Here is a 27,776-nt window from a genome sequence, read left to right on the forward strand (position 1 = left end):
TTTTAGGCAATGAGTTGCCCTGATTGGTATTTTTTTGTAAAAGTGTATATACACATCATCGCTCGTTGTACTCATTGCACAATGTTACTTTTATTGTCCAAAGGGGCAATCAAAAATGAATAAAACAAAATGGAAACGTACATACGTTTGGATCGGTGTGAAGCCAGTGAACAATTTGAGTGGTGGAAACTAAAAGAATATTCATAAATGACTTAGTTATCACACTTAGAATGAGTGTACATTTTTTGTACAAAATACCGTATGTGGGGTATTTTTTATTTTTTTTATATAAGCCTCAAGGGCTAGGTGGCGCTGTATTTATAACTGAATGTTGTCATAGAGATACCTTCAGGCCTTGATTATAAGCATACATGTCAAGTGTGGGATTTTTTTTTGGAGCATGTACCGTGGAGTTATTAAGCATATCCTTCATTCACGATATTGCTTTTAATGTCCATAGAGGCTATCAAAAATAAATAAAAATATATATATGTTTGGATAAGTCTGATGCCAGTGAACATTTTGAGTGGTGGAAACTAAAAAAATATTCATAAATGACTTAGTTATCACACTTAGAATGAGTGTACATTTTTTGTACAAAATACCGTATGTGGGGTATTTTTTTTTCATGCCTCAAGGGCTAGGTGGCGCTGCATATATAACTGAATGTTGTCATAGAGATAACTTCAGGCCTTGACGATAAACATACATGTCAAGTTTGGGATTTTTTGGAGCATGTACCGGGGAGTTATCAAGCATATCCTTTTTCATTGTGAAACACAAATTTTGATGCCCCGCCCTCATCATATAGTATTTCGAAAAGTCAAAATTTTTCCCCCTGTCGTTGGCTCAGGTCTTGACATGGTCCAGGCCAAGTCTTAACTCAATCGGATGAAACGTGTAGGAGAAGTGGGCAAAAGTCTGCCCCCTGTGAATGTGCAAAAATCTTCAAAAATGGGACATTCAAAAATTCGTAGCTCACTTCCTGTTCATTTTAGCATATGGGTACAAGAGACGTTTTTGTAGGTCTTGGGCTCCCTCATACACCTAAAAATATTCGGCATTTTTGCTTAAACGTACAACCGGGGCTGCTTCGTTAAAAATTTCGAGGGGGCGCTATTGAGTCATTTTTGTAAAAATAGCGTATGTGGGTTTTTTTTTTATATAAGCCTCAAGGGCTAGGTGGCGCTGTATTTATAACTGAATGTTGTCATCGAGATACCTTCAGGCCTTGATTATAAGCATACATGTAAAGTGTGGGATTTTTTTTGGAGCATGTACCGTGGAGTTATTAAGCATATCCTTCATTCACGATATTGCTTTTAATGTCCACAGAGGCTATCAAAAATAAATAAAAATATATATATGTTTGGATAAGTCTGATGCCAGTGAACATTTTGAGTGGTGGAAACTAAAAGAATATTCATAAATGACTTAGTTATCACACTTAGAATGAGTTTACATTTTTTGTACAAAATACCGTATGTGGGGTATTTTTTTTTTATGCCTCAAGGGCTAGGTGGCGCTGCATATATAACTGAATGTTGTCATAGAGATAGCTTCAGGCCTTGACGATAAACATACATGTCAAGTTTGGGATTTTTTGGAGCATGTACCGGGGAGTTATTAAGCATATCCTTTTTCAGTGCGAAACACAAACTTTGATGCCCCGCCTTCATCATATAGTATTTCGAAAGGTCAAGATTTTTCCCCCTGTCGTTGGCTCAGGTCTTGACATGGTCCAGGTCAAGTCTTAACTCAGTCAGATGAAACGTGTAGGAGAAGTGGGCAAAAGTCTGCGCCCTGTGAATGTGCAAAAATTGTCAAAAATGGGACATTCAAAAATTCGTAGCTCACTTCCTGTTCATTTTAGCATATGGGTCCAAGAGACTTTTTTGTAGGTCTTGGGCTCCCTCATACACCTAAAAATATTCGTCGTTCTTGCTTAAACGTACAACCGGGGCTGCTTCGTTAAAAACTTCTAGGGGGCGCTATTGAGTCATTTTTGTAAAAATAGCACAATCAACAATAAAATATTTCTCATTTTACCAGGCCAGATGTGTGTGCCAAGTTTCATGAGTTTCTGTGCATGTTTAGACCCTCAAAACTGGCGTTGTTTTCTTGGCGAACAGCGCTTAGCCACACCCACAGCAATTCGCGAAAACTCACAAACTTCGTGTTGTGACATCATGAAGGCCGAAACCCTCATCTGAGCAAATATGAGGTAGGTCCAGTTAACGTGTTTGGAGAAAAACGTAGAAGAAAATTCGTAAGAAAAAAAATTGCCACTAGGTGGCGCTATCAGTTAGATGAAATATAAGTCAGTAGATGTCTTTAGGGCTGGACTCTCATCAAATGTGTGAAATTTTGAGAAGATAGGATCATCTCGGTCAAGTTAATGCAGCTTTTATTTTCACGAAAAATCTTCAGACTTTGCGTCACCGTAGCGGCCACGCCCTTTGGCGAAAAGTTACAATATTCGGTGTGGGGCATTATCAACATCTTAAGCCTTTTCTGACCAATTTTCAAATGGATCCCTTCAACAAGCTCAGCACAGTAGCTAAAAACGTAAAGTATGACATTTATTGTAACCACTAGGTGGCGCTATATGTATAACTGAATTTTATCATATAGATGTTTTCAGGCCGTGACTATTACGTTGCCTGAGAAGTTTGAGATTTTTTGGAGCTTGAACATGGGAGTTATTAAGCATTTGCTCTTTCTGGACAAATGAAATTTTAAAGGCAATATTTGATGCCCCGCCCCCGTCATATAGTATTTCAAAAAGGCAAGATGTTTTGCCCAGTTTTTCTCTCAGGTCTTGAGATGATAAATGCCAAGTTTGAAGTCAATTGGATGAAAAATGTTTGCAAAGGGGGAAAAAGCATGACCACAGTGAATGTGCCAAAATAGGCCAAAATTGGACATAAAAAAATTCATAGCTCACTTCCTGTACATTTTAGCTACATGGTCCCAATAAACTTTTTTGTGCGTCTCGGGGTGCTACACGTGCCTGCCAATTTTTGTTGCTCTAGCTCAAACGTGCCGGGCTTGGTTTATATTTTTCTACGCTAGGGGGCGCTATCGAGTCGCATTGTTATGACGACTTAATAATATCAAATTTTTCGCCGGGCCTGAGGAGTGTGCAAAGTTCGGTGAGTTTTCGTGAATGTTTAGGTACCCAAAATCGCGATCGTTTGCGGAGAATAAAGAAGAAGAAGAAGAATAATAATAACTAGAGCTGCGAGCAGCTATAAAGGGCCCTCGCAGCCCGGGCCACGTTGGAGTCCTTGCACGTTGGGGTACTTGCACGTTAGGGTACTGGCACGTTGGGGTACTGGCATATTGGAAGCAAAATTTCTTTGAAAATGGCATAATAAACGTTTACATGTAGAATATTTTTTTTGCCAGTGTGTGTCAAGCTCAACGGGTTTTGGGGATTGTTAAGACCTGCAAAAATCAGCGTCCTTTTTTATTTTTAGGCAATGAGTTGCCCTGATTGGTATTTTTTGTAAAAGTGTATATATACATCATCGCTCGTTGTACTCATTGCACAATGTTACTTTTATTGTCCAAAGGGGCAATCAAAAATGAATAAAACAAAATGGAAACGTACATACGTTTGGATCGGTGTGAAGCCAGTGAACAATTTGAGTGGTGGAAACTAAAAGAATATTCATAAATGACTTAGTCATCACACTTAGAATGAGTTTACATTTTTTGTACAAAATACCGTATATGGGTTGTTGTTTTTTTTATATAAGCCTCAAGGGCTAGGTGGCGCTGTATTTATAACTGAATGTTGTCATCGAGATACCTTCAGGCCTTGATTATAAGCATACATGTCAAGTGTGGGATTTTTTTTGGAGCATGTACCGTGGAGTTATTAAGCATATCCTTCATTCACGATATTGCTTTTAATGTCCACAGAGGCTATCAAAAATAAATAAAAATATATATATGTTTGGATAAGTCTGATGCCAGTGAACATTTTGAGTGGTGGAAACTAAAAGAATATTCATAAATGACTTAGTTATCACACTCAGAATGAGTTGACATTTTTTGTACAAAATACCGTATGTGGGGTATTTTTTTTTTATGCCTCAAGGGCTAGGTGGCGCTGCATATATAACTGAATGTTGTCATAGAGATAGCTTCAGGCCTTGACGATAAACATACATGTCAAGTTTGGGATTTTTTGGAGCATGTACCGGGAAGTTATTAAGCATATCCTTTTTCAGTGCGAAACACAAATTTTGATGCCCCGCCTTCATCATATAGTATTTCGAAAGGTCAAGATTTTTCCCCCTGTCGTTGGCTCAGGACTTGACATGGTCCAGGTCAAGTCTTAACTCAGTCAGATGAAACGTGTAGGAGAAGTGGGCAAAAGTCTGCCCCCTGTGAATGTGCAAAAATTGTCAAAAATGGGACATTCAAAAATTCGTAGCTCACTTCCTGTTCATTTTAGCATATGGGTCCAAGAGACTTTTTTGTAGGTCTTGGGCTCCCTCATACACCTAAAAATATTCGTCGTTCTTGCTTAAACGTACAACCGGGGCTGCTTCGTTAAAAACTTCTAGGGGGCGCTATTGAGTCATTTTTGTAAAAATAGCACAATCAACAATAAAATATTGCTCATTTTACCAGGCCAGATGTGTGTGCCAAGTTTCATGAGTTTCTGTGCATGTTTAGACCCTCAAAACTGGCGTTATTTTCTTGGCGAACAGCGCTTAGCCACACCCACAGCAATTCGCGAAAACTCACAAACTTCGTGTTGTGACATCATGAAGGCCGAAACCCTCATCTGAGCAAATATGAGGTAGGTCCAGTTAACGTGTTTGGAGAAAAACGTAGAAGAAAATTCGTAAGAAAAAAAATTGCCACTAGGTGGCGCTATCAGTTAGATGAAATATAAGTCAGTAGATGTCTTTAGGGCTGGACTCTCATCAAATGTGTGAAATTTTGAGAAGATAGGATCATCTCGGTCAAGTTAATGCAGCTTTTATTTTCACGAAAAATCTTCAGACTTTGCGTCACCGTAGCGGCCACGCCCTTTGGCGAAAAGTTACAATATTCGGTGTGGGGCATGATCAACATCTTAAGGCTTTTCTGACCAATTTTCAAATGGATCCCTTCAACGAGCTCAGCACAGTAGCTAAAAACGTAAAGTATGACAATTATTGTTACCACTAGGTGGCGCTACATGGATAACTGAATTTTATCATATAGATGTTTTCAGGCCGTGACTATTAAGTTGCCTGATAAGTTTGAGATTTTTTGGAGCTTGAACATGGGAGTTATTAAGCATTTGCTCTTTCTGGACAAATGAAATTTTAAAGGCAATATTTGATGCCCCGCCCCCGTCATATAGTATTTCGAAAAGGCAAGATGTTTTGCCCAGTTGTTCTCTCAGGTCTTGAGATGATAAATGCCAAGTTTGAAGTCAATTGGATGAAAAATGTTTGCAAAGGGGGAAAAAGCATGACCACAGTGAATGTGCCAAAATAGGCCAAAATTGGACATTAAAAAATTCATAGCTCACTTCCTGTACATTTTAGCTACATGGTCCCAATAGACTTTTTTGTGCGTCTCGGGGTGCTACACGTGCCTGCCAATTTTCGTTGCTCTAGCTCAAACATGCCGGGCTTGGTTTTTATTTTTCTATGCTAGGGGGCGCTATAGAGTCGCGTTGTTATGACGACTTCATAATATCAAATTTTTCGCCGGGCCTGAGGAGTGTGCAAAGTTTGGTGAGTTTTCGTAAATGTTTAGGTACCCAAAATCGTGATCGTTTACGGAGAAGAAGAAGAAGAAGAAGAAGAAGAAGAATAATAATAATAATAATAATAATCCGATCGAAAAACAATAGGGACCTCGCAGCGGTAGCTGCTCGGGCCCTAACTAGAGCTGCGAGCAGCTATAAAGGGCCCTCGCAGCCCGGGCCACGTTGGGGTACTTGCACGTTGGGGAACTTGCACATTGGGGTACTGGCACATTGGAAGCAGAATTTCTTTGAAAATGGCATGATAAACATGTGGACTTTTTTTTTTTTTTTGCCAGGTGTGATGAGTGTGTCAAGCTCAATGGGTTTTGGTGATTGTTAAGATCTGCAAAAATCAGCGTCTTTTTTTTATTTTTAGGCAATGAGTTGCTCTGATTGGTATTTTTCGTAAAAGTATATATACACACATCATCGCTCGTACTCATTGCACAATGTTGCTTTTATTGTCCATAGAGGCGATAAAAAAAAAAAAAAAAACTAAATAAAAAATACGTATGTTTGGATCGGTCTGATACCAGTGAACATATTGAGTGGTGGAAAGTAAAAGAATATTCATAAATGACTTAGTTATCACACTTACAATGAGTTTACAATTTTTGCAAAAATACCGTAAGTGAGGCATTTTTTTTTATGCCTCAAGGACTAGGTGGCGCTGTATTTATAACTGAATTTTGTCATAGAGATACCTTCAGGCCTTGACTCTAAATATACATTTCAAATATGGGATTTTTTGGAGCATGTACCTGGGAGTTATTAAGCATAGCCTTCATTCACGATATTGCTTTTAATGTCCATAGAGGCTATCAAAAATACATAAAACTAAATAACAAAAATATGTATGTTTGGTTAGGTCTGATGCCAGTGAATATTTTGAGTGGTGGAAGGTAAAAGAATATTCCTAAATGACTTAGTTATCACACTTAGAATGAGTTTACATTTTTTGTACAAAATACCGTAAGTGGGGTATTTTTTTTTCATGCCTCAAGGGCTAGGTGGCGCTGCATATATAACTGAATGTTGTCATAGAGATACCTTCAGGCCTTGACGATAAACATACATGTCAAGTTTTGGATTTTTTGGAGCATGTATCGGGGAGTTATTAAGCATATCCTTTTTCAGTGCGAAACACAAATTTTGATGCCCCGCCCTCATCATATAGTATTTCCAAAAGTCAAGATTTTTTCGTCTGTTGTTGGCTCAGGTCTTGGCATGGTCCAGGTCAAGTCATAAGTCAGTCGGATAAAACGTGTAGGAGAAGTGGGCAAAAGTATGCCCTCTGAAAATGTGCAAAAATCGTAAAAAATGGGACATTCAAAAATTCGTAGCTCACTTCCTGTTCATTTTAGCATATGGGTCCAAGAGACTTTTTTGTAGGTCTTGGGCTCCCTCATACACGTAAAAATTTTCGTAGATCTTGCTTAAACGTACAATCGGGGCTGCTTCGTTAAAAATTTCTAGGGGGTGCTATTGAGTCATTTTTGTAAAAATAGCACAATCAACAATAAAATATTGTTCATTTTACCAGGCCAGATGTGTGTGCCAAGTTTCATGAGTTTGTGCGCATGTTTAGACCCTCAAAACTGGCGTTGTTTTCTTGGCGAACTGTGCTTAGCCACGCCCACAGCGATTCGCGAAAACTCACAAACTTCGTGTTGTGACATCATGAAGGCCGAAACCCTCATCTGAGCAAATATGAGGTTGGTCCAGTTAACGTGTTTGGAGAAAAAATGTACAAGAAAATTCGTAAGAAAAAAAATTGCCACTAGGTGGCGCTATCAGTAAGATGAAATATAAGTTCGTAGATGTCTTTAGGGCTGGACTCTCATCAAATGTGTGAAATTTTGAGAAGATAGGATCATCTCGGTCAAGTTCATGCAGCTTTTATTGTCACGTAAAATCTTCAGACTTTGCGGCACCGTAGCGGCCACGCCCTTTGGCGAAAAGTTACAATATTCGGTGTTGGGCATGATCAACATCTTAAGGCTTTTCTGACCAACTTTCAACTGGATCCCTTCAACGAGCTCAGCGCAGTAGCTAAAAACGTAAAGTATGACATTTATTGTCACCACTAGGTGGCGCTATATGTATAACTGAATTTTATCATATAGATGTTTTCAGGCCGTGACTATTACGTTGCCTGAGAAGTTTGAGATTTTTTGGAGCTTGAACATGGGAGTTATTAAGCATTTGCTCTTTCTGGACAAATGAAATTTTAAAGACAATATTTGATGCCCCGCCCCCATCATATAGTATTTCGAAAAGGCAAGACTTTTTGCCCAGTTGTTCTCTCAGGTCTTGAGATGATAAATGCCAAGTTTGATGTGAATTGGATGAAAAATGTTTGCAGAGGGGGAAAAAGCATGACCACAGTGAATGTGCCAAAATAGGCCAAAATTGGACATAAAAAAATTCATAGCTCATTTCCTGTACATTTTAGCTACATGGTCCTAATAGACTTTTTTGTGCGTCTCGGGGTGCTACACGTGCCTGCCAATTTTCGTTGCTCTAGCTCAAACGTGCCAGGCTTGGTTTTTATTTTTCTACGCTAGGGGGCGCTATAGAGTCGCGTTGTTATGACGACTTCATAATATCAAATTTTTCGCCGGGCCTGAGGAGTGTGCAAAGTTTGGTGAGTTTTCGTGAATGTTTAGGTACTCAAAAATGCGATCGTTTACGGAGAAGAAGAAGAAGAAGAAGAATAATAATAATAATAATTCGAACGAAAAACAATAGGGACCTCGCAGCGGTCGCTGCTCGGGCCCTAATAATAATAATAATAATAATAATAATTTTTACAAAAACAATAGGGACCTCGCAGCGGTCGCTGCTCGGGCCCTAACTAGAGCTGCGAGCAGCTATAAAGGGCCCTCGCAGCCCGGGCCACGTTGGAGTCCTTGCACGTTGGGGTACTTGCACGTTAGGGTACTGGCACGTTGGGGTACTGGCACGTTGGGGTACTGGCATATTGGAAGCAAAATTTCTTTGAAAATGGCATAATAAACGTTTACATGTAGAATATTTTTTTTGCCAGTGTGTGTCAAGCTCAACGGGTTTTGGTGATTGTTAAGACCTGCAAAAATCAGCGTCCTTTTTTATTTTTAGGCAATGAGTTGCCCTGATTGATATTTTTTGTAAAAGTGTATATATACATCATCGCTCGTTGTACTCATTGCACAATGTTACTTTTATTGTCCAAAGGGGCAATCAAAAATGAATAAAACAAAATGGAAACGTACATACGTTTGGATCGGTGTGAAGCCAGTGAACAATTTGAGTGGTGGAAACTAAAAGAATATTCAGAAATGACTTAGTCATCACACTTAGAATGAGTTTAAATTTTTTTGTACAAAATACCGTATGTGTTTTTTTTTTTTTTATATAAGCCTCAAGGGCTAGGTGGCGCTGTATTTATAACTGAATGTTGTCATCGAGATACCTTCAGGCCTTGATTATAAGCATACATGTCAAGTGTGGGATTTTTTTTGGAGCATGTACCGTGGAGTTATTAAGCATATCCTTCATTCACGATATTGCTTTTAATGTGCACAGAGGCTATCAAAAATACATAAAAATATATATATGTTTGGATAAGTCTGATGCCAGTGAACATTTTGAGTGGTGGAAACTAAAAGAATATTCATAAATGACTTAGTTATCACACTCAGAATGAGTTGACATTTTTTGTACAAAATACCGTATGTGGGGTATTTTTTTTTTATGCCTCAAGGGCTAGGTGGCGCTGCATATATAACTGAATGTTGTCATAGAGATAGCTTCAGGCCTTGACGATAAACATACATGTCAAGTTTGGGATTTTTTGGAGCATGTACCGGGGAGTTATTAAGCATATCCTTTTTCAGTGCGAAACACAAATTTTGATGCCCCGCCTTCATCATATAGTATTTCGAAAGGTCAAGATTTTTCCCCCTGTCGTTGGCTCAGGACTTGACATGGTCCAGGTCAAGTCTTAACTCAGTCAGATGAAACGTGTAGGAGAAGTGGGCAAAAGTCTGCCCCCTGTGAATGTGCAAAAATTGTCAAAAATGGGACATTCAAAAATTCGTAGCTCACTTCCTGTTCATTTTAGCATATGGGTCCAAGAGACTTTTTTGTAGGTCTTGGGCTCCCTCATACACCTAAAAATATTCGTCGTTCTTGCTTAAACGTACAACCGGGGCTGCTTCGTTAAAAACTTCTAGGGGGCGCTATTGAGTCATTTTTGTAAAAATAGCACAATCAACAATAAAATATTGCTAATTTTACCAGGCCAGATGTGTGTGCCAAGTTTCATGAGTTTCTGTGCATGTTTAGACCCTCAAAACTGGCGTTATTTTCTTGGCGAACAGCGCTTAGCCACACCCACAGCAATTCGCGAAAACTCACAAACTTCGTGTTGTGACATCATGAAGGCCGAAACCCTCATCTGAGCAAATATGAGGTAGGTCCAGTTAACGTGTTTGGAGAAAAACGTAGAAGAAAATTCGTAAGAAAAAAAATTGCCACTAGGTGGCGCTATCAGTTAGATGAAATATAAGTCAGTAGATGTCTTTAGGGCTGGACTCTCATCAAATGTGTGAAATTTTGAGAAGATAGGATCATCTCGGTCAAGTTAATGCAGCTTTTATTGTCACGAAAAATCTTCAGACTTTGCGTCACCGTAGCGGCCACGCCCTTTGGCGAAAAGTTACAATATTCGGTGTGGGGCATGATCAACATCTTAAGGCTTTTCTGACCAATTTTCAAATGGATCCCTTCAACAAGCTCAGCACAGTAGCTAAAAACGTAAAGTATGACATTTATTGTAACCACTAGGTGGCGCTATATGTATAACTGAATTTTATCATATAGATGTTTTCAGGCCGTGACTATTACGTTGCCTGAGAAGTTTGAGATTTTTTGGAGCTTGAACATGGGAGTTATTAAGCATTTGCTCTTTCTGGACAAATGAAATTTTAAAGGCAATATTTGATGCCCCGCCCCCGTCATATAGTATTTCAAAAAGGCAAGATGTTTTGCCCAGTTGTTCTCTCAGGTCTTGAGATGATAAATGCCAAGTTTGAAGTCAATTGGATGAAAAATGTTTGCAAAGGGGGAAAAAGCATGACCACAGTGAATGTGCCAAAATAGGCCAAAATTGGACATAAAAAAATTCATAGCTCACTTCCTATACATTTTAGCTACATGGTCCCAATATACTTTTTTGTGCGTCTCGGGGTGCTACACGTGCCTGCCAATTTTTGTTGCTCTAGCTCAAACGTGCCGGGCTTGGTTTTTATTTTTCTACGCTAGGGGGCGCTATCGAGTCGCATTGTTATGACGACTTAATAATATCAAATTTTTCGCCGGGCCTGAGGAGTGTGCAAAGTTCGGTGAGTTTTCGTGAATGTTTAGGTACCCAAAATCGCGATCGTTTGCGGAGAATAAAGAAGAAGAAGAAGAAGAAGAAGAAGAAGAAGAAGAATAATAACTAGAGCTGCGAGCAGCTATAAAGAGCCCTCGCAGCCCGGGCCACGTTGGGGTACTTGCACGTTGGGGAACTTGCACATTGGGGTACTGGCACATTGGAAGCAGAATTTCTTTGAAAATGGCATGATAAACATGTGGATTATTTTTTATTTTTTTGCCAGGTGTGATGAGTGTGTCAAGCTCAATGGGTTTTGGTGATTGTTAAGATCTGCAAAAATCAGCGTCTTATTTTTTATTTTTAGGCAATGAGTTGCCCTGATTGGTATTTTTCGTAAAAGTATATATACACACATCATCGCTCGTACTCATTGCACAATGTTGCTTTTATTGTCCATAGAGGCGATCAAAAAAAAAAAAAAACTAAATAAAAAATACGTATGTTTGGATCGGTCTGATGCCAGTGAACATATTGAGTGGTGGAAAGTAAAAGAATATTCATAAATGACTTAGTTATCACACTTACAATGAGTTTACAATTTTTGCAAAAATACCGTAAGTGAGCCATTTTTTTTTTATGCCTCAAGGGCTAGGTGGCGCTGTATTTATAACTGAATTTTGTCATAGAGATACCTTCAGGCCTTTACTATAAATATACATTTCAAGTATGGGATTTTTTGGAGCATGTACCTGGGAGTTATTAAGCATAGCCTTCATTCACGATATTGCTTTTAATGTCCATAGAGGCTATCAAAAATACATAAAACTAAATAACAAAAATATGTATGTTTGGTTAGGTCTGATGCCAGTGAATATTTTGAGTGGTGGAAAGTAAAAGAATATTCATAAATGACTTAGTTATCACACTTACAATGAGTTTACAATTTTTGCAAAAATACCGTAAGTGAGCCATTTTTTTTTTATGCCTCAAGGACTAGGTGGCGCTGTATTTATAACTGAATTTTGTCATAGAGATACCTTCAGGCCTTGACTATAAATATACATTTCAAGTATGGGATTTTTTGGAGCATGTACCTGGGAGTTATTAAGCATAGCCTTCATTCACGATATTGCTTTTAATGTCCATAGAGGCTATCAAAAATACATAAAACTAAATAACAAAAATATGTATGTTTGGTTAGGTCTGATGCCAGTGAATATTTTGAGTGGTGGAAAGTAAAAGAATATTCCTAAATGACTTAGTTATCACACTGAGAATGAGTTTACATTTTTTGTACAAAATACCGTAAGTGGGGTATTTTTTTTTCATGCCTCAAGGGCTAGGTGGCGCTGCATATATAACTGAATGTTGTCATAGAGATACCTTCAGGCCTTGACGATAAACATACATGTCAAGTTTGGGATATTTTGGAGCATGTATCGGGGAGTTATTAAGCATATCCTTTTTCAGTGCGAAACACAAATTTTGATGCCCCGCCCTCATCATATAGTATTTCCAAAAGTCAAGATTTTTCCGTCTGTTGTTGGCTCAGGTCTTGACATGGTCCAGGTCAAGTCTTAACTCAGTCAGATGAAACGTGTAGGAGAAGTGGGCAAAAGTCTGCCCCCTGTGAATGTGCAAAAATCGTCAAAAATGGGACATTCAAAAATTCGTAGCTCACTTCCTGTTCATTTTAGCATATGGGTCCAAGAGACTTTTTTGTAGGTCTTGGGCTCCCTCATACACCTAAAAATTTTCGTAGATCTTGCTTAAACGTACAACCGGGGCTGCTTCATTAAAAATTCCTAGGGGGCGCTATTGAGTCATTTTTGTAAAAATAGCACAATCAACAATAAAATATTGTTCATTTTACCAAGCCAGATGTGTGTGCCAAGTTTCATGAGTTTCTGCGCATGTTTAGACCCTCAAAACTGGCGTTGTTTTCTTGGCGAACAGTGCTTAGCCACGCCCACAGCGATTCGCGAAAACTCATAAACTTCGTGTTGTGACAACATGAAGGCCGAATCCCTCATCTGAGCAAATATGAGGTAGGTCCAGTAAACGTGTTTGGAGAAAAACGTAGAAGAAAATTCGTAAGAAAAAAAATTGCCACTAGGTGGCGCTATCAGTAAGATGAAATATAAGTTCATAGATGTCTTTAGGGCTGGACTCTCATCAAATGTGTGAAATTTTGAGAAGATAGGATCATCTCGGTCAAGTTAATGAAGCTTTTATTGTCACGAAAAATCTTTAGACTTTGCGGCACCGTAGCGGCCACGCCCTTTGGCGAAAAGTTACAAAATTCGGTGTGGGGCATGATCAACATCTTAAGGCTTTTCTGACCAATTTTCAACTGGATCCCTTCAACGAGCTCAGCGCAGTAGCTAAAAACGTAAAGTATGACATTTATTGTTACCACTAGGTGGCGCTATATGTATAACTGAATTTTATCATATAGATGTTTTCAGGCCGTGACTATTACATTGCCTGAGAAGTTTGAGATTTTTTGGAGCTTGAACATGGGAGTTATTAAGCATTTGCTCTTTCTGGACAAATTAAATTTTAAAGGCAATATTTGATGCCCCGCCCCCATCATATAGTATTTCGAAAAGGCAAGACTTTTTGCCCAATTGTTCTCTCACGTCTTGAGATGATAAATGCCAAGTTTGAAGTTAATTGGATGAAAAATGTTTGCAGAGGGGGAAAAAGTATGACAACAGTGAATGTGCCAAAATAGGCCAAAATTGGACATTAAAAAATTCATAGCTCATTTCCTGTACATTTTAGCTTCATGGTCCCAATAGACTTTTTTGTGCATCTCGGGGTGCTACACGTGCCTGCCAATTTTCGTTGCTCTAGCTCAAACGTGCCGGGCTTGGTTTTTATTTTTCTACGCTAGGGGGCGCTATAGAGTCGCGTTGTTATGACGACTTCATAATATCAAATTTTTCGCCGGACCTGAGGAGTGTGCAAAGATCGGTGAGTTTTCGTGAATGTTTAGGTACCCAAAATCGGGATCGTTTGCGGAGAATAAAGAATAACTAGAGCTGCGAGCAGCTATAAAGGGCCCTCGCAGCCCGGGCCACGTTGGAGTCCTTGCACGTTAGGGTACTGGCACGTTGGGGTACTGGCATATTGGAAGCAAAATTTCTTTGAAAATGGCATAATAAACGTTTACATGTAGAATATTTTTTTTGCCAGTGTGTGTCAAGCTCAACGGGTTTTGGTGATTGTTAAGACCTGCAAAAATCAGCGTCCTTTTTTATTTTTAGGCAATGAGTTGCCCTGATTGGTATTTTTTGTAAAAGTGTATATCACATCATCGCTCGTTGTACTCATTGCACAATGTTACTTTTATTGTCCAAAGGGGCAATCAAAAATGAATAAAACAAAATGGAAACGTACATACGTTTGGATCGGTGTGAAGCCAGTGAACAATTTGAGTGGTGGAAACTAAAAGAATATTCAAAAATGACTTAGTTATCACACTTAGAATGAGTGTACATTTTTTGTACAAAATACCGTATGTGGGGTATTTATTTATTTTTTTTATATAAGCCTCAAGGGCTAGGTGGCGCTGTATTTATAACTGAATGTTGTCATAGAGATAGCTTCAGGCCTTGACGATAAACATACATGTCAAGTTTGGGATTTTTTGGAGCATGTACCGGGGAGTTATTAAGCATATCCGTCTTCAGTGCGAAACACAAATTTTGATGCCCCGCCTTCATCATATAGTATTTCGAAAGGTCAAGATTTTTCCCCCTGTCGTTGGCTCAGGTCTTGACATGGTCCAGGTCAAGTCTTAACTCAGTCAGATGAAACGTGTAGGAGAAGTGAGCAAAAGTCTGCCCCCTGTGAATGTGCAAAAATTGTCAAAAATGGGACATTCAAAAATTCGTAGCTCACTTCCTGTTCATTTTAGCATATGGGTCCAAGAGACTTTTTTGTAGGTGTTGGGCTCCCTCATACACCTAAAAATATTCGTCGTTCTTGCTTAAACGTACAACCGGGGCTGCTTCGTTAAAAACTTCTAGGGGGCGCTATTGAGTCATTTTTTTTAAAATAGCACAATCAACAATAAAATATGGCTCATTTTACCAGGCCAGATGTGTGTGCCAAGTTTCATGAGTTTCTGTGCATGTTTAGACCCTCAAAACTGGCGTTGTTTTCTTGGCGAACAGCGCTTAGCCACACCCACAGCAATTCGCGAAAACTCACAAACTTTGTGTTGTGACATCATGAAGGCCGAAACCCTCATCTGAGCAAATATGAGGTAGGTCCAGTTAACGTGTTTGGAGAAAAACGTAGAAGAAAATTCGTAATAAAAAAAATTGCCACTAGGTGGCGCTATCAGTTAGATGAAATATAAGTCAGTAGATGTCTTTAGGGCTGGACTCTCATCAAATGTGTGAAATTTTGAGAAGATAGGATCATCTCGGTCAAGTTAATGCAGCTTTTATTTTCACGAAAAATCTTCAGACTTTGCGTCACCGTAGCGGCCACGCCCTTTGGCGAAAAGTTACAATATTCGGTGTGGGGCATGATCAACATCTTAGGCCTTTTCTGACCAATTTTCAAATGGATCCCTTCAACAAGCTCAGCACAGTAGCTAAAAACGTAAAGTATGACATTTATTGTAACCACTAGGTGGCGCTATATGTATAACTGAATTTTATCATATAGATGTTTTCAGGCCGTGACTATTACGTTGCCTGAGAAGTTTGAGATTTTTTGGAGCTTGAACATGGGAGTTATTAAGCATTTGCTCTTTCTGGACAAATGAAATTTTAAAGGCAATATTTGATGCCCCGCCCCCGTCATATAGTATTTCAAAAAGGCAAGATGTTTTGCCCAGTTTTTCTCTCAGGTCTTGAGATGATAAATGCCAAGTTTGAAGTCAATTGGATGAAAAATGTTTGCAAAGGGGGAAAAAGCATGACCACAGTGAATGTGCCAAAATAGGCCAAAATTGGACATAAAAAAATTCATAGCTCACTTCCTGTACATTTTAGCTACATGGTCCCAATAGACTTTTTTGTGCGTCTCGGGGTGCTACACGTGCCTGCCAATTTTTGTTGCTCTAGCTCAAACGTGCCGGGCTTGGTTTTTATTTTTCTACGCTAGGGGGCGCTATCGAGTCGCATTGTTATGACGACTTAATAATATCAAATTTTTCGCCGGGCCTGAGGAGTGTGCAAAGTTCGGTGAGTTTTCGTGAATGTTTAGGTACCCAAAATCGCGATCGTTTGCGGAGAATAAAGAAGAAGAAGAATAATAACTAGAGCTGCGAGCAGCTATAAAGGGCCCTCGCAGCCCGGGCCACGTTGGGGTCCTTGCACGTTGGGGTACTTGCACGTTGGGGTACTGGCACGTTGGGGTACTGGCATATTGGAAGCAAAATTTCTTTGAAAATGGCATAATAAACGTTTACATGTAGAATATTTTTTTGCCAGTGTGTGTGTCAAGCTCAACGGGTTTTGGTGATTGTTAAGACCTGCAAAAATCAGCGTCCTTTTTTATTTTTAGGCAATGAGTTGCCCTGATTGGTATTTTTTTGTAAAAGTGTATATACACATCATCGCTCGTTGTACTCATTGCACAATGTTACTTTTATTGTCCAAAGGGGCAATCAAAAATGAATAAAACAAAATGGAAACGTACATACGTTTGGATCGGTGTGAAGCCAGTGAACAATTTGAGTGGTGGAAACTAAAAGAATATTCATAAATGACTTAGTTATCACACTTAGAATGAGTGTACATTTTTTGTACAAAATACCGTATGTGGGGTATTTTTTTTATTTTTTATATAAGCCTCAAGGGCTAGGTGGCGCTGTATTTATAACTGAATGTTGTCATAGAGATACCTTCAGGCCTTGATTATAAGCATACATGTCAAGTGTGGGATTTTTTTTGTGGAGCATGTACCGTGGAGTTATTAAGCATATCCTTCATTCACGATATTGCTTTTAATGTCCATAGAGGCTATCAAAAATAAATAAAAATATATATATGTTTGGATAAGTCTGATGCCAGTGAACATTTTGAGTGGTGGAAACTAAAAAAATATTCATAAATGACTTAGTTATCACACTTAGAATGAGTGTACATTTTTTGTACAAAATACCGTATGTGGGGTATTTTTTTTTCATGCCTCAAGGGCTAGGTGGCGCTGCATATATAACTGAATGTTGTCATAGAGATAACTTCAGGCCTTGACGATAAACATACATGTCAAGTTTGGGATTTTTTGGAGCATGTACCGGGGAGTTATCAAGCATATCCTTTTTCATTGTGAAACACAAATTTTGATGCCCCGCCCTCATCATATAGTATTTCGAAAAGTCAAAATTTTTCCCCCTGTCGTTGGCTCAGGTCTTGACATGGTCCAGGCCAAGTCTTAACTCAGTCGGATGAAACGTGTAGGAGAAGTGGGCAAAAGTCTGCCCCCTGTGAATGTGCAAAAATCGTCAAAAATGGGACATTCAAAAATTCGTAGCTCACTTCCTGTTCATTTTAGCATATGGGTACAAGAGACGTTTTTGTAGGTCTTGGGCTCCCTCATACACCTAAAAATATTCGGCGTTTTTGCTTAAACGTACAACCGGGGCTGCTTCGTTAAAAATTTCGAGGGGGCGCTATTGAGTCATTTTTGTAAAAATAGCACAATCAACAATAAAATATTGCTCATTTTACCAGGCCAGATATGTGTGCCAAGTTTCAGGAGTTTCTGTGCATGTTTAGACCCTCAAAACTGGCGTTGTTTTCTTGGCGAACAGCGCTTAGCCACGCCTACAGCAATTCGCGAAAACTCACAAACTTCGTGTTGTGACATCATGAAGGCCGAAACCCTCCTCTGAGCAAATATGAGGTAGGTCCAGTTAACGTGTTTGGAGAAAAACGTAGAAGAAAATTCGTAAGAAAAAAAATTGCCACTAGGTGGCGCTATCAGTTAGATGAAATGTAAGTTAGTAGATGTCTTTAGAGCTGGACTCTCATCAAATGTGTGAAATTTTGAGAAGATAGGATCATCTCGGTCAAGTTAATGCAGCTTTTATTTTCACGAAAAATCTTCAGATTTTGCGTCACCGTAGCGGCCACGCCCTTTGATGAAAAGTTACAATATTCGGTGTGGGGCATGATCAACATCTTAAGGCTTTTCTGACCAATTTTCAAATGGATCCCTTCAACAAGCTCAGCACAGTAGCTAAAAACGTAAAGTATGACATTTATTGTAACCACTAGGTGGCGCTATATGTATAACTGAATTTTGTCATATAGATGTTTTCAGGCTGTGACTATTACGTTGCCTGAGAAGTTTGAGATTTTTTGGAGCTTGAACATGGGAGTTATTAAGCATTTGCTCTTTCTGGACAAATGAAATTTTAAAGGCAATATTTGATGCTCCGCCCCCGTCGTATAGTATTTCGAAAAGGCAAGATGTTTTGCCCAGCTGTTCTCTTAGGTCTTGAGATGATAAATGCCAAGTTTGAAGTCAATTGGATGAAAAATGTTTGCAAAGGGGGAAAAAGCATGACCACAGTGAATGTGCCAAAATAGGCCAAAATTGGACATTAAAAAATTCATAGCTCACTTCCTGTACATTTTAGCTACATGGTCCCAATAGACGTTTTTGTGCGTCTCGGGATGCTACACGTGCCTGCCAATTTTCGTTGCTCTAGCTCAAACGTGTCGGGCTTGGTTTTTATTTTTCTACGCTAGGGGGCGCTATAGAGCCGCGTTGTTATAACGACTTCATAATATCAAATTTTTCGCCGGACCTGAGGAGTGTGCAAAGTTTGGTGAGTTTTCGTGAATATTTAGGTACCCAAAATCGCGATTGTTTGCGGAGAATAAAGAAGAAGAAGAATAATAAATAATAACTAGAGCTGCGAGCAGCTATAAAGGGCCCTCGCAGCCCGGGCCACGTTGGGGTACTTGCACGTTGGGGAACTTGCACATTGGGGTACTGGCACATTGGAAGCAGAATTTCTTTGAAAATGGCATGATAAACATGTGGATTTTTTTTTTTTCCCAGGTGTGATGATTATGTCAAGCTCAATGGGTTTTGGTGATTGTTAAGATCTGCAAAAATCAGCGTCTTTTTTTTATTTTTAGGCAATGAGTTGCCCTGATTGGTATTTTTCGTAAAAGTAGATATACACACATCATCGCTCGTACTCATTGCACAATGTTGCTTTTATTGTCCATAGAGGCGATCAAAAAATAAATAAAAATAAATAAAAAATACGTATGTTTGGATCGGTCTGATGCCAGTGAACATATTGAGTGGTGGAAAGTAAAAGAATATTCATAAATGACTTAGTTATCACACTTACAATGAGTTTACAATTTTTGCAAAAATACCGTAAGTGAGGCATTTTTTTTTTATGCCTCAAGGACTAGGTGGCGCTGTATTTATAACTGAATTTTGTCAGAGATACCTTCAGGCCTTGACTATAAATATACATTTCAAGTATGGGATTTTTTGGAGCATGTACCTGGGAGTTATTAAGCATAGCCTTCATTCACGATATTGCTTTTAATGTCCATAGAGGCTATCAAAAATACATAAAACTAAATAACAAAAATATGTATGTTTGGTTAGGTCTGATGCCAGTGAATATTTTGAGTGGTGGAAAGTAAAAGAATATTCCTAAATGACTTAGTTATCACACTGAGAATGAGTTTACATTTTTTGTACAAAATACCGTAAGTGGGGTATTTTTTTTTCATGCCTCAAGGGCTAGGTGGCGCTGTATTTATAACTGAATGTTGTCATCGAGATACCTTCAGGCCTTGATTATAAGCATACATGTCAAGTGTGGGATTTTTTTTGGAGCATGTACCGTGGAGTTATTAAGCATATCCTTCATTCACGATATTGCTTTTAATGTCCACAGAGGCTATCAAAAATTAAAAAAAATATATATATGTTTGGATAAGTCTGATGCCAGTGAACATTTTGAGTGGTGGAAACTAAAAGAATATTCATAAATGACTTAGTTATCACACTTAGAATGAGTTTACATTTTTTGTACAAAATACCGTATGTGGGGTATTTTTTTTTTATGCCTCAAGGGCTAGGTGGCGCTGCATATATAACTGAATGTTGTCATAGAGATAGCTTCAGGCCTTGACGATAAACATACATGTCAAGTTTGGGATTTTTTGGAGCATGTACCGGGGAGTTATTAAGCATATCCTTTTTCAGTGCGAAACACAAATTTTGATGCCCCGCCTTCATCATATAGTATTTCGAAAGGTCAAGATTTTTCCCCCTGTCGTTGGCTCAGGTCTTGACATGGTCCAGGTCAAGTCTTAACTCAGTCAGATGAAACGTGTAGGAGAAGTGGGCAAAAGTCTGCGCCCTGTGAATGTGCAAAAATTGTCAAAAATGGGACATTCAAAAATTCGTAGCTCACTTCCTGTTCATTTTAGCATATGGGTCCAAGAGACTTTTTTGTAGGTCTTGGGCTCCCTCATACACCTAAAAATATTCGTCGTTCTTGCTTAAACGTACAACCGGGGCTGCTTCGTTAAAAACTTCTAGGGGGCGCTATTGAGTCATTTTTGTAATAATAGCACAATCAACAATAAAATATTGCTCATTTTACCAGGCCAGATGTGTGTGCCAAGTTTCATGAGTTTCTGTGCATGTTTAGACCCTCAAAACTGGCGTTGTTTTCTTGGCGAACAGCGCTTAGCCACACCCACAGCAATTCGCGAAAACTCACAAACTTCGTGTTGTGACATCATGAAGGCCGAAACCCTCATCTGAGCAAATATGAGGTAGGTCCAGTTTACGTGTTTGGAGAAAAACGTAGAAGAAAATTCGTAAGAAAAAAAATTGCCACTAGGTGGCGCTATCAGTTAGATGAAATATAAGTCAGTAGATGTCTTTAGGGCTGGACTCTCATCAAATGTGTGAAATTTTGAGAAGATAGGATCATCTCGGTCAAGTTAATGCAGCTTTTATTTTCACGAAAAATCTTCAGACTTTGCGTCACCGTAGCGGCCACGCCCTTTGGCGAAAAGTTACAATATTCGGTGTGGGGCATGATCAACATCTTAAGCCTTTTCTGACCAATTTTCAAATGGATCCCTTCAACAAGCTCAGCACAGTAGCTAAAAACGTAAAGTATGACATTTATTGTAACCACTAGGTGGCGCTATATGTATAACTGAATTTTATCATATAGATGTTTTCAGGCCGTGACTATTACGTTGCCTGAGAAGTTTGAGATTTTTTGGAGCTTGAACATGGGAGTTATTAAGCATTTGCTCTTTCTGGACAAATGAAATTTTAAAGGCAATATTTGATGCCCCGCCCCCGTCATATAGTATTTCAAAAAGGCAAGATGTTTTGCCCAGTTTTTCTCTCAGGTCTTGAGATGATAAATGCCAAGTTTGAAGTCAATTGGATGAAAAATGTTTGCAAAGGGGGAAAAAGCATGACCACAGTGAATGTGCCAAAATAGGCCAAAATTGGACATTAAAAAATTCATAGCTCACTTCCTGTACATTTTAGCTACATGGTCCCAATAGACTTTTTTGTGCGTCTCGGGGTGCTACACGTGCCTGCCAATTTTCGTTGCTCTAGCTCAAACATGCCGGGCTTGGTTTTTATTTTTCTATGCTAGGGGGCGCTACAGAGTCGCGTTGTTATGACGACTTCATAATATCAAATTTTTCGCCGGGCCTGAGGAGTGTGCAAAGTTTGGTGAGTTTTCGTAAATGTTTAGGTACCCAAAATCGAGATCGTTTACGGAGAAGAAGAAGAAGAAGAAGAAGAATAATAATAATAATAATAATCCGATCGAAAAACAATAGGGACCTCGCAGCGGTAGCTGCTCGGGCCCTAATAATAATAATAATAATAATAATAATAATTTTTACAAAAACAATAGGGACCTCGCAGCGGTCGCTGCTCGGGCCCTAATAATAATAATAATAATAATAATAATAATTTTTACAAAAACAATAGGGACCTCGCAGCGGTCGCTGCTCGGGCCCTAATAATAATAATAATTTTTACAAAAACAATAGGGACCTCGCAGCGGTCGCTGCTCGGGCCCTAACTAGAGCTGCGAGCAGCTATAAAGGGCCCTCGCACCCCGGGCCACGTTGGGGTCCTTGCACGTTGGGGTACTTGCACGTTGGGGTACTGGCACATTGGGGTACTGGCATATTGGAAGCAAAATTTCTTGGAAAATGGCATAATAAACGTTTACATGTAGAATATTTTTTTGCCAGTGTGTGTATCAAGCTCAACGGGTTTTGGTGATTGTTAAGACCTGCAAAAATCAGCGTCCTTTTTTATTTTTAGGCAATGAGTTGCCCTGATTGGTATTTTTTGTAAAAGTGTATATATACATCATCGCTCGTTGTACTCATTGCACAATGTTACTTTTATTGTCCAAAGGGGCAATCAAAAATGAATAAAACAAAATGGAAACATACATACGTTTAAATCGGTGTGAAGCCAGTGAACAATTTGAGTGGTGGAAACTAAAAGAATATTCAGAAATGACTTAGTCATCACACTTAGAATGAGTTTACATTTTTTTGTACAAAATACCGTATGTGTTTTTTTTTTTATATATAAGCCTCAAGGGCTAGGTGGCGCTGTATTTATAACTGAATGTTGTCATCGAGATACCTTCAGGCCTTGATTATAAGCATACATGTCAAGTGTGGGATTTTTTTTGGAGCATGTACCGTGGAGTTATTAAGCATATCCTTCATTCACGATATTGCTTTTAATGTCCACAGAGGCTATCAAAAATCAATAAAAATATATATATGTTTGGATAAGTCTGATGCCAGTGAACATTTTGAGTGGTGGAAACTAAAAGAATATTCATAAATGACTTAGTTATCACACTTAGAATGAGTTTACATTTTTTGTACAAAATACCGTATGTGGGGTATTTTTTTTTTATGCCTCAAGGGCTAGGTGGCGCTGCATATATAACTGAATGTTGTCATAGAGATAGCTTCAGGCCTTGACGATAAACATACATGTCAAGTTTGGGATTTTTTGGAGCATGTACCGGGGAGTTATTAAGCATATCCTTTTTCAGTGCGAAACACAAATTTTGATGCCCCGCCTTCATCATATAGTATTTTGAAAGGTCAAGATTTTTCCCCCTGTCGTTGGCTCAGGTCTTGACATGGTCCAGGCCAAGTCTTAACTCAGTCGGATGAAACGTGTAGGAGAAGTGGGCAAAAGTCTGCCCCCTGTGAATGTGCAAAAATTGTCAAAAATGGGACATTCAAAAATTCGTAGCTCACTTCCTGTTCATTTTAGCATATGGGTCCAAGAGACTTTTTTGTAGGTCTTGGGCTCCCTCATACACCTAAAAATATTTGTCGTTCTTGCTTAAACGTACAACCGGGGCTGCTTCGTTAAAAACTTCTAGGGGGCGCTATTGAGTCATTTTTGTAAAAATAGCACAATCAACAATAAAATATTGCTCATTTTACCAGGCCAGATGTGTGTACCAAGTTTCATGAGTTTCTGTGCATGTTTAGACCCTCAAAACTGGCGTTATTTTCTTGGCGAACAGCGCTTAGCCACACCCACAGCAATTCGCGAAAACTCACAAACTTCGTGTTGTGACATCATGAAGGCCGAAACCCTCATCTGAGCAAATATGAGGTAGGTCCAGTTAACGTGTTTGGAGAAAAACGTAGAAGAAAATTCGTAAGAAAAAAAATTGCCACTAGGTGGCGCTATCAGTTAGATGAAATATAAGTCAGTAGATGTCTTTAGGGCTGGACTCTCATCAAATGTGTGAAATTTTGAGAAGATAGGATCATCTCGGTCAAGTTAATGCAGCTTTTATTTTCACGAAAAATCTTCAGACTTTGCGTCACCGTAGCGGCCACGCCCTTTGGCGAAAAGTTACAATATTCGGTGTGGGGCATGATGAACATCTTAAGGCTTTTCTGACCAATTTTCAAATGGATCCCTTCAACAAGCTCAGCACAGTAGCTAAAAACGTAAAGTATGACATTTATTGTAACCACTAGGTGGCGCTATATGTATAACTGAATTTTATCATATAGATGTTTTCAGGCCGTGACTATTACATTGCCTGAGAAGTTTGAGATTTTTTGGAGCTTGAACATGGGAGTTATTAAGCATTTGCTCTTTCTGGACAAATGAAATTTTAAAGGCAACATTTGATGCCCCGCCCCCGTCATATAGTATTTCAAAAAGGCAAGATGTTTTGCCCAGTTGTTCTCTCAGGTCTTGAGATGATAAATGCCAAGTTTGAAGTCAATTGGATGAAAAATGTTTGCAAAGGGGGAAAAAGCATGACCACAGTGAATGTGCCAAAATAGGCCAAAATTGGACATAAAAAAATTCATAGCTCACTTCCTGTACATTTTAGCTACATGGTCCCAATAGACTTTTTTGTGTGTCTCGGGGTGCTACACGTGCCTGCCAATTTTTGTTGCTCTAGCTCAAACGTGCCGGGCTTGGTTTTTATTTTTCTACGCTAGGGGGCGCTATCGAGTCGCATTGTTATGACGACTTAATAATATCAAATTTTTCGCCGGGCCTGAGGAGTGTGCAAAGTTCGGTGAGTTTTCGTGAATGTTTAGGTACCCAAAATCGCGATCGTTTGCGGAGAATAAAGAAGAAGAAGAAGAAGAAGAAGAATAACTAGAGCTGCGAGCAGCTATAAAGGGCCCTCGCAGCCCGGGCCACGTTGGGGTACTTGCACATTGGGGTACTGGCACATTGGAAGCAGAATTTCCCTGAAAATGGCATGATAAACATGTGGATTTTTTTTTTTTTGCCAGGTGTGATGAGTGTGTCAAGCTCAATGGGTTGTGGTGATTGTTAAGATCTGCAAAAATCAGCGTCTTTTTTTATTTTTAGGCAATGAGTTGCCCTGATTGGTATTTTTCGTAAAAGTATATATACACACATCATTGCTCGTACTCATTGCACAATGTTGCTTTTATTGTCCATAGAGGCGATCAAAGAAAATGAAACTAAATTAATAAAGTACATATGTTTGGATCGGTCTGATGCCAGTGAACACATTGAGTGGTGGAAAGTAAAAGAATATTCATAAATGACTTAGTTATCAAACTTACGAGTTTACAATTTTTGCAAAAATACCGTAAGTGAGGCATTTTTTTTTTTATGCCTTAAGGACTAGGTGGCGCTGTATTTATAACTGAATTTTGTCATAGAGATACCTTCAGGCCTTAACTATAAATATACATTTCAAGTATGGGATTTTTTGGAGCATGTACCTGGGAGTTATTAAGCATAGCCTTCATTCACGATATTGCTTTTAATGTCCATAGAGGCTATCAAAAATACATAAAACTAAATAACAAAAATATGTATGTTTGGTTAGGTCTGATGCCAGTGAACATTTTGAGTGGTGGAAAGTAAAAGAATATTCATAAATGACTTCGTGATCACACTGAGAATGAGTTTACAATTTTTGTAAAAATACCGTAAGTGGGGTATTTTTTTTCATGCCTCAAGGGCTAGGTGGCGCTGTATTTATAACTGAATGTTGTCATAGAGATACCTTCAGGCCTTGATTATAAGCATACATGTCAAGTGTGGGATTTTTTTTTGGAGTATGTACCGTGGAGTTATTATGCATATCCTTCATTCACGATATTGCTTTTAATGTCCACAGAGGCTATCAAAAATAAATAAAAATATATATATGTTTGGATAAGTCTGATGCCAGTGAACATTTTGAGTGGTGGAAACTAAAAGAATATTCATAAATGACTTAGTTATCACACTTAGAATGATTTTACATTTTTTGTACAAAATACCGTATGTGGGGTATTTTTTTTTATGCCTCAAAGGCTAGGTGACGCTGCATATATAACTGAATGTTGTCATAGAGATAGCTTCAGGCCTTGACGATAAACATACATGTCAAGTTTGGGATTTTTTGGAGCATGTACCGGGGAGTTATTAAGCATATCCTTTTTCAGTGCGAAACACAAATTTTGATGCCCCGCCTTCATCATATAGTATTTCGAAAAGTCAAGATTTTTCCCCCTGTCGTTGGCTCAGGTCTTGACATGGTCCAGGTCAAGTCTTAACTCAGTCAGATGAAACGTGTAGGAGAAGTGGGCAAAAGTCTGCCCCCTGTGAATGTGCAAAAATCGTCAAAAATGGGACATTCAAAAATTCGTAGCTCACTTCCTGTTCATTTTAGCATATGGGTCCAAGAGACTTTTTTGTAGGTCTTGGGCTCCCTCATACACCTAAAAATTTTCGTAGATCTTGCTTAAACGTACAACCGGGGCTGCTTCATTAAAAATTCCTAGGGGGCGCTATTGAGTCATTTTTGTAAAAATAGCACAATCAACAATGAAATATTGTTCATTTTACCAGGCCAGATGTGTGTGCCAAGTTTCATGAGTTTCTGCGCATGTTTAGACCCTCAAAACTGGCGTTGTTTTCTTGGCGAACAGTGCTTAGCCACGCCCACAGCGTTTCGCGAAAATTCACAAACCTCGTGTTGTGACATCATGAAAGCCGAATCCCTCATCTGAGCAAATATGAGGTAGGTCCAGTTAACGTATTTGGAGAAAAACGTAGAAGAAAATTCGTAAGAAATAAAATTGACACTAGGTGGCGCTATCAGTTAGATGAAATATAAGTCAGTAGATGTCTTTAGGGCTGGACTCTCATCAAATGTGTGAAATTTTGAGAAGATAGGATCATCTCGGTCAAGTTAATGCAGCTTTTATTTTCACGAAAAATCTTTAGACTTTGCGTCACCGTAGCGGCCACGCCCTTTGGCGAAAAGTTACAATATTCGGTGTGGGGCATGATGAACATCTTAAGGCTTTTCTGACCAATTTTCAAATGGATCCCTTCAACAAGCTCAGCACAGTAGCTAAAAACGTAAAGTATGACATTTATTGTAACCACTAGGTGGCGCTATATGTATAACTGAATTTTATCATATAGATGTTTTCAGGCCGTGACTATTACATTGCCTGAGAAGTTTGAGATTTTTTGGAGCTTGAACATGGGAGTTATTAAGCATTTGCTCTTTCTGGACAAATGAAATTTTAAAGGCAACATTTGATGCCCCGCCCCCGTCATATAGTATTTCAAAAAGGCAAGATGTTTTGCCCAGTTGTTCTCTCAGGTCTTGAGATGATAAATGCCAAGTTTGAAGTCAATTGGATGAAAAATGTTTGCAAAGGGGGAAAAAGCATGACCACAGTGAATGTGCCAAAATAGGCCAAAATTGGACATAAAAAAATTCATAGCTCACTTCCTGTACATTTTAGCTACATGGTCCCAATAGACTTTTTTGTGTGTCTCGGGGTGCTACACGTGCCTGCCAATTTTTGTTGCTCTAGCTCAAACGTGCCGGGCTTGGTTTTTATTTTTCTACGCTAGGGGGCGCTATCGAGTCGCATTGTTATGACGACTTAATAATATCAAATTTTTCGCCGGGCCTGAGGAGTGTGCAAAGTTCGGTGAGTTTTCGTGAATGTTTAGGTACCCAAAATCGCGATCGTTTGCGGAGAATAAAGAAGAAGAAGAAGAAGAAGAAGAATAACTAGAGCTGCGAGCAGCTATAAAGGGCCCTCGCAGCCCGGGCCACGTTGGGGTACTTGCACATTG

The 27,776-nt window shown here is 39.0% G+C and overlaps 1 protein-coding gene across 5 annotated transcripts in view; it reads right to left on the reverse strand.

Moving 5' to 3' along the window:
• The window catches only part of LOC144025437 (uncharacterized), a 344,499-nt gene that overhangs the window by 192,143 nt on the left and 124,580 nt on the right, over window positions 1-27,776 (reverse strand). The gene's annotated exons all lie outside the window — the stretch shown is intronic.

This window comes from Festucalex cinctus, chromosome 9 (assembly GCF_051991245.1).
Source record: "Festucalex cinctus isolate MCC-2025b chromosome 9, RoL_Fcin_1.0, whole genome shotgun sequence".
In the NCBI taxonomy this organism is placed as follows: domain Eukaryota; kingdom Metazoa; phylum Chordata; class Actinopteri; order Syngnathiformes; family Syngnathidae; genus Festucalex; species Festucalex cinctus.